This window comes from Benincasa hispida, chromosome 12 (assembly GCF_009727055.1).
Source record: "Benincasa hispida cultivar B227 chromosome 12, ASM972705v1, whole genome shotgun sequence".
Lineage (NCBI taxonomy): Eukaryota > Viridiplantae > Streptophyta > Magnoliopsida > Cucurbitales > Cucurbitaceae > Benincasa > Benincasa hispida.
Genome location: NC_052360.1, coordinates 22,495,114 through 22,504,031, shown reverse-complemented (window position 1 = coordinate 22,504,031; position 8,918 = coordinate 22,495,114).

Sequence of the window (8,918 nt, the reverse complement as noted above, 5' to 3'; positions counted from 1 at the left end):
AGTAATAAAGTACCCATATTTCTTTATTTATTTGTAACGATACTTTAGTGAGTTAGAGTAGATACTACCAAGGGGCAGTTGAATATTCCTTTACTAGAGCAAGAAAGTCTTTACCAAATACTATATCCAAAATAACCTGTATTCCTATAGTTAGTCAGTTATTGTTTTGTTTTGTCCTCCATTTTCGGTCATAGAATGATATGAATATTCCCTCAAATATGAAGACAATATTCAAGCTGAAACTAAGAAACCCTATTCATTTCTAAAGTTTGAATTGTTCCGAATACTATGTTTCAACTCTCCGAGGCGATTGTTGTAAAAATAACTAGCTAGTGCCGCCTAAAAATGATAGCATACCCAACATAGGAATCTCACGATTCAAACTAATGGAAGAGACCGTGGGATATGTTGACACATTTCCTGCACCCACTTACTATGAACTAGTTCTCCTATTCACCTTGATATTAACCCATGCAAACACTTTCAGAATGGAGCAGTCGCAGTAAAGGAGACACAAAGCCGAGCATGGATCTCACGGTGTAAACTCTTAGGGATGCGAGAGCTAAAAATAATGTATCGTATATATTATTAATCTCTCATTGAAGTGTTCTAATTATTTGGGTATCTCTTGTACTTAGGTATATTTTGGCTTAAAAACATCCTGAGTCTATGTGGTTTTCCAAGTATAACGTTTATATTTAGATTAAACCTACAATGTCTAAGTGATAAAACCATTTTATTACCTCACACAGCTCACGCATGCTCATAAAACCGATTAACAATGCTCAGTACTTTGGCTAAAATCCCTAGGTAGGAGATGTTACGTAAACCGTCAACTTAAGTACCTCTAACCTTAGACGGGATTATAGACTGACTGAGTTTGTAACCGTGTTTTACAAGATAATGACCTATTTTAACTATTAAAACAAGTGGTTATGAAATCTAAGTGAGCATGTATCTTATCTTTGTTATAGTTTAAATGTCTAACCCATTTTATAACTCTTCTAAAAAATATAGGCATATTATAACAAAAACTTAAACATTCCACACATTAATATATCAATTATATTAATCTTATGAAACCCTACTCGTGCATACTCTATACATTATAACCCATTTATAACATATATCTATCCATGAAAAATGCTTTCTTATGGTTAAATCTACATGATATATAATACGCACACACATGTTCAAATTAAATATAGTAAACATCACATCATAAAATATTTAAACACTACTGATGTGGACCAACTTTGGCATCCTTAGCAAGCAAAGACTAGTTTATTACAAAATTAATTAAAAAGCAACTCTAAGTTGCCTCTGGACCGTACGAACAGACCCAAACCGAATCCAAACCATGCGAACCGCTCCTCCAAAGCTCCAAAAGAGGCTGAACCAGTCAAAATTAGGTTAAACCGACCCCATGCCACCGAACCGATCGAACCGGACCACTCTCGCGAACCAATCCATGGACGCGTGCATTTCTGGGCTAGGATGAGTAGCGTCGCAATGCTCCATCCCAGCGTTGCAATGCCTCGGGTCCATGAAGAACAACATTGCAATGCTATCTGGCAACATCGCGGCGCTGCCTAGTAGTGGCTTATTCTCCAATTTTTTTGACTGAACTTGCTTGTTTCAATCTTCAATTACAACTTATTTTCAACTCTATTGACAATAATAAAGTTATAAACCCTTAAACACACATTAAGGCCCATCACCAAAAGTCAATTACAAATTTAACAACTGAATCAAAGAGAATTCTACTGCCAATTTTGATTTAGAAACTATATCAGTTACCAAACATGCATTGGTGTGTGAATTTCTAGCAATCCATGTTTGGTAACTGATATGATTTCTAAATCAACATTTATTGAGTTATTAAATTGTCACACCCCAGCCTGAGCCCACCTCCTGAGCCTGAGGAAAGATGTGAGAGACCGTAGTACCACCCTTTTGTGATACCTACTGCCCAATTGAACATCTTTACTCCCATAAAACTTGAAGCCAAAGATGTAAAAATCAACTATTTTTTTAAGCTCATTTATTACCAACAGTACAATGTCTAAAGTGTTTGCACCATGTTTTGCCACCACCTACTTCCTTTGCTATTCATCTACTCCCATGCAACACATATACTTGCGTTGTCTTCCTCATGCAGAAGACTCTCTTTGCATAAAACTTTATTCGCCCAGCTTCTACTAACTTCAGTCCAACCACCTCTTGGTATAACCATTTGTTTGGATGAGCTCATAAGCCTTGCCTAACGCAAGACCCAATACCGCTCGATCATTTAGTCCATCGTTCAGCTCTTTCACTTCATCGCTTAGCTCCATCGTTTACCAAACATCTTGTTGTCGCTTAACATTCAACCTTCTCATTGTCTCTCACTATAATTTTCCAGTGCCTGCATCCATTGCATAGAACCAACGCTCCATCATATAGCTCAATCGTTTAGTAATATCTCGCTCTCAACGATCTAACTCTCAATGATCTCGCGCATAGCTTATCGCATAGCTGCTGCGCCTATCGTTTAGCTCTATCGTGTAATGTTGATGCTTTATCGTCTAATGCATCTGCCTATCGTGCAACGCCATTGCCCAGTGTCTGCGTCCATTGCACAATTCCCATCGTTTAGCATTCTGCTTATCGTGTAGTGATGCATTATTTTATGCGATGAAATAATGGTGTAGAATGCATTGAGCATGCAAGTTTTCTCAGTAAGACCCAAGTATAAATCCTACTGAGTTGCCTGTAAGCCCATGGTCAAACACAGGGACTAAAGAAGACAATATGCAGTTGTAATTTTAGATAACTTTGCGATAACAATTAAATCAATGATTTGGTTGGTTTGTTGTTTAAGGTATAAAAAGTATACGGCGGATTTGAGAAAAGAGTAATTATACGACAGATAAACTGAATATGCGGAGGAACGGGTTGAGAAGGTCTTTAGGTAGCATTTCCCGAGAATGTGTTCAAGCTATGCGATCATGCTACGCTCATGTGACAGCAAATTATTTTCCAATCCAAATGCGATAGCTCCTAATTTTATGATGCATGCGATGAATGTGATAATATCTATAGAGCTTATTCCTAAGGATCTACTTCTTGTCTATGCGATGATGAAAGATGCACACAAGGACAAGGTGACCACATATAATCATACCCTATCTCTAGGGTGCATGCGATGCGTTAATAGGAAACATAACTTATTCCTAAGCTTCTATCTCTTGATTATGCCGTTCTAATCTGACTTTCCCGAGCCTAGATTCTAATTTGACTTTCCCGAGCCTAGATTCTAATCTGACTTTTCCAAGCCTAGATTCTATCCTTATACTACCCTCCCGAGTATCACTAATGAACGAATGACACATACATAATACAAGATGATCGCATAGAATGAAGATCCCATGTTATGCTAGCTAAGTGCTTCTCAACCCATTCAACAGATTTAGCTATTCATGCATAACGTAAAGAGAGTGGATAGATATTAAAGTGCAATTTCCATTTTATAAATAGGTTCAGAGTACAAAATGACAATGGAAAGTAAGGGTAGAAAGCTTGGTAGAAATTCCTTGCTTCCTAAGGCTTTTACACTATGTTATCTCTATTCTACATAAAAGATGTTCTTACTTCCGAAAGAGTTGGCCCTCTCTCTCATTTCAATGCTTCCCGACACTCTTTCGAGTTCACCAGGATAATCTCTCGGTGTAATCTCCCTTCACTCGCTTCCGCCTTCTAAGAAAAATAAAAACTATGAACAAGGCTATTTCTATCTGTATGGTAAATTCTGTAAAATGAGCGAACTAAACTAACTGAATGAACTCCTTCACTGAAGATGGCCTTCGGTATTTATAGAGCTTCAGGGTGAAGAACTCTTTTCTCTCATATGATTGAACTAATGGGATGGCATTAATTCTCTGTCTGATGCGCCGAATATTTGTCACTGAAAAGTTGAATGTACTTGCTACAGTAGGTCGTTAACAGCTTGTCAACTTAATTCAAAATCGACCGTCATCAGCTTTCTGTCCCATTGTAATTTATTACGATTTCACCCAGATGCACCTTGATGCACTGGCTCTATGCAGCCACCTTGATGTGTTGGCTCTATGCAGCCACCTTCTTGAGCAGATTTTCACGAGTACAAATGATCGCATAGCCTTGCGGTCGCAATCTCTCAATACGCTCGGACGTTAATTTCTTCGGATCGCATTTCCTTCTTGCGCCAATGCATTTTCAGAATAAAAATACATAATTTAGTTGTTTTAATGCGATGGACGCATGCGATCGTAATGTTGTGAACTTAATGCTTTTGGATGCAATATTGTATATTTTTACCATCGTAATCTTGCATTGTTTTATGAATTTGTGCTATAATAACGTGCATTTCTGCCTGTTATCATGTAGCGCTGACGCTCATCGTGTAGTTTATCACTCAGTGCCTGTAACACTGGAAATGTGTATCTTATGCTTACAGTATGCTAAAAAAATATTATTTGGATGAACGAACAATACGCTCATGTTGCCATAATCTTGATGATGTAAAGATGGAAATGGAATGTGGATGCTGTGTTATTCATTACTACTTCTAAATATATGCGTTGTTAAATATATGCTTGTAGTACGCTATGGAGTAATGCGTTGTCATAAGTTTCTTTGCACTGAAACCAAGTATAATTCCAACACAAGTTTCTCAGATTAATCCGAGGTCGAACATAGGGATTGTTTTCATTAATGTGTTACTTTCGTGATATATGCGACCGATTTTACAATTAATAAAATATTTGGTTTGTACATGAATTTAAATTGCGATAAACATAAATTGCGTTGATAAAATAAAAGTGCGATAAAAGTAAAGTCCTAAATTATTATGATACAAGATACAAGATTCATGATACATGATATTGAGTTCAAGACTGACTGTGAAGTTTATACAAAGGATCGTGGTATGCGATGGTAAGTCTTTATGTATGAATCAGAAATAGAAAGAATAATTAGTAAGAACATCGCAAGTTTGTTAACTGCGTTAAAGATGTAATTAAGATTCCACTTTCCCTTGGCGTACACCTCTTGGTGATCGACCGCGTTTCCATATCTCTATGGTGAAACAAGGATAAACGTGATGAACACAAGGTTGCTTCCATCTCTAGAAGTACTTCTCGGTTTAGTTAACACATTCTTCCAACCCTCTCTCGAAAGGCGGTGTAACACCCCACACATTTTTTTTAGTAACAATGTAATTTCAATAACTTTATTATTTGGAATTTCAATAATTGTTATTAGTTGGAGGGCATTTTTGGAATTTTGGACTTCAAGTATAAGTGCGGGAATTTAATTGTTGGCGTGAAATTATTCAATTTGAAATTCAAATTTAAAATTAATGGCAGGAATTAATTTTCTTTTGAAAGGGAAAGGAATTTAATAGTATAAAACGAAAAGGAATTAAATGTAATTATATTTACTTCCTTTTTTGTTTTATTATTATTATTGATGTTGTTGTTGTTTTTTTTATGAAAAGTTAAACCCCACCCCTCTTTTCTTCCTCACATTCGTGAGCCCGTTCGACGCTGCCCAAAGCCGCTGTGTCAGTTTCTTCTTCATGACCTCCGTCCACCATTGCTCAAGCGTTGTTCGCTTTTGCCATCACTGGATCTATTGATTTGGATAAGATTTCTGCAATTTGGGTTTGTTTTTGGTTGATTCTTTAATACTCATTTACTTTTGGTATCAATTGGTTGATACCCATTGTGTTTCAATTTTGGATTCAAGTTTGTGAAGGTATTGAGGTGTTGTTGAGTGAAGTTGGAGTTTGTTTTAGCAAGTTTTGGTAAGTTTTATGCTTTGATTACCCTTTTGTGGATTAATTTTGGTTGTTGAGAAATTTTGGTAAAGTCATTTCGAAGTGATTTTTTGACGAAGCTACATATGGATAATTTATTTGAGACATTGGTAGTGAAGTATGTATTTGGGAATCAAGCTTTAATCATGTAAGCCTAATTTCAAATTATGATTAGAGGGTTGATTCAAGAATTTCATTCAAGATGAAGAAGAGTTTGGTTTGCTAATTATTTGGACTTAAAATTGGAGGTTTGGAAGTGAATTCGAATTGGACCACACCTTAGGTAAGGTTATCTGGAAATATTTTGTAATATTTGGGTGTTTGGAATTTGGCCTTAAACTATTAATTTTAAAGCTTGGTTTATGTTTAGGCTTGATTAAGGATTCAAGAATTTATCAAAGATTCAATTGCTTTTTGGTTCGACCTAATATCAAGGTAAGTAATCTACTATTGGAACTGCCATGGGCTAGGCATTAGATGTATGCTAGCATGATAAATGTATGTTATGGCAGAATGTTAGCATGATAGATTGAATATTAGTATGATCTAATCAAAGTATGTTCTGGTATGGGATCTGAATTATTTTAATTATGCACATAGACACTTGAATACTAGTATGAGATGGTATGTGCTTCCATATGATTGTATTTGGTATTTGATCTGATGATGTTGAGGTATACATGTATGTTGTAGAACTATGATGTTGAGGTATACATGTATGTTGTAGAACCATGATGTTGAGGTATATGTGTATGTAGTAGAGCCATGATGTTGATGATTATATATATGTCATAGATTCGTACGGTGATGATTATGATGTTAAGACTGTGTAAATGTCCTTACTGATTAGTTAGATGCCCATTAGATTTTGTGTTTCCTTTGGGATTCACTAGTTTGTGTTTCCTTCGGGATTCACCAGTTTGTGTCTCCTTCGAGATTCACTAGAGGTAGTGGGCATACTTAACTACAGTAGGATAGGATTTAGTCTCCTTCTTGTTTCATGTGTATATGTTTCACTAGAGGTGGGTATCTAGAGGACAGATGTCTAGCCTGACCCTAGTAGTGGGGTTACTTACTGAGTATTTTATACTCATTCTTTCTCATGTTGTTGTTTCAGGTAAGGGTATAGATGCACGGGCAATGGACAAGCAGAATTCGTGATCGAGCCATTGGGACTAGTTTTTATGCTTCCGCTCATAAGATTTAGAGTTGTTTTCATGTTTTTCTCAACTCTTAGTTTTGATGTTTAAAACTTATTTTTAAGAATTATTTTTCAGACTTATTTATTATCCTTTATGATTTATGGGTACCCTACTATTGTTTTAATATTTGAAATTAATGAAAGTCTTTGAACTTACTTTATTTAATTAGCATTTATTTTGCCATAACAGAGTGTCCTTTTGAGTTCCATGCATGCATGTATTTAGTAATGTCCTAGCTTAAGTCCTAGGGGGTCGGGTCGTTACAATGAATGTGAATGAATGAAAAAGTCGATGTCCCCGGCAACGTTGCCATAAAATTGTTGACTTGTGAATTGGTGAATGTAATGTGCATGCTTGATGATGTGCTACAAGCTCATGTTGCCATAAACTTGTAACACAAAATGTAATCTTATGTTGTGTTGTTGCTCATGCACACTTTATGCGATACTACTTCTAGATATATGCGTTGTTAACTAAATGCTTGTAGTATGCTATAGAGTAATGCGTTGTCACAAGTTTCCTTACGCTGAAACCAAGTATAATTCCAACGCAAGTTTCTCGGAGTGATCCGAGGTCGAACATAGGGATTGTTGTTGTTAGTATGTTACATTTGTGATATATGTGACCGGTGTTTTTACAATTAATAAAGTGTGTGTTTGTATAGGAAATTAAATTGCGGCAAAGTAAAATTGTGCAGGTAAACTAAAGTTGCGTTAATAAAAATAAAGTGCGATGAAAATAAACCTAAACTAATGTGATGCAAGATCAAGATACATGATATACCTGATGCTGAGTTCTAGACCGTCTGTGAAATTTATACAGAGGATTGTGGTATGCGATGGCATGTCTTTATGTATGAATCAGAAATGGAAAGGAATAATTAGTACAAACATCGCAAGTTTGTTAATTACGTTAAAGATATAACTAAGGTTTTGCTTTCCCTTGGCGTACACCTCTCGATGATTGGCTGCATTCCCATATCTCTATGGTGAAATAGGAATGAATGTGATGAACGCAAGGTTGCTTCCATCTCTAGAAGTAGTTCTCGCTTTAGTTAACGCATTCTTCTAACCTTCTCTCGATAGGCGAAATGGCATCTTCACTTCTACTCTCACAGGTGAAGATGTCGTCTAGTATGCTTTGACTAAACATAATTATTTCCTTAACCCAAATAATCACTTGCTTAATTCGTGCAAATTATCCAAGGATTAAGAAAACATCGTGGAGAAAGTGAATTACGGATGAACGGAAATAGATAGAAAGATGGAGATGAAAATGATCATAACAATTAATACTACGATTAAGCATTTGATACATGGTGTGAATGATAGAGATTAAGAAGATGAGTACAAGTGATGATAAAGAGATATAAACAAATACAGAAGATTTTCAACGTCTTGACATAGATCTGGACGGTGGTTTTGCTTGCCGACGTATGGAATGAATGAACAGAAAAGCTTCCCTCTCAGGCTTGCTCGTCTGGTAGAGGTGACCTTCGTATAGAGCTTCAATGGCGGGGATCGGCAGGATTCTTTGTCTGGATAGTCACCTCTCAGCCTTGTCTCTTAATTCTTCTCGGATCTACTCTGATTAGTCGCTCAACCAGTCTCTCCCTCAGATGAGTATATACACTTTTCTCTGTATTCAAGCATCCTTTTTCAGTGGAATGGCCGAAGCTATTTATAGGCTAAGCTTTGACTCTTTGCATTGTGGTCCCTACTTTATTGTTATGCCAGTTCTTGAAATGGTGGAGTGAATATTTCTTCTGTTACGCAATGAATCCCATCCGAAATGCACAATGGTTAGCTGTACACGTGTTAGAATTCTCCGCATTTGCATTGCTCTTCACATCTTCGATCGTTTGCCTGCATGTGGGT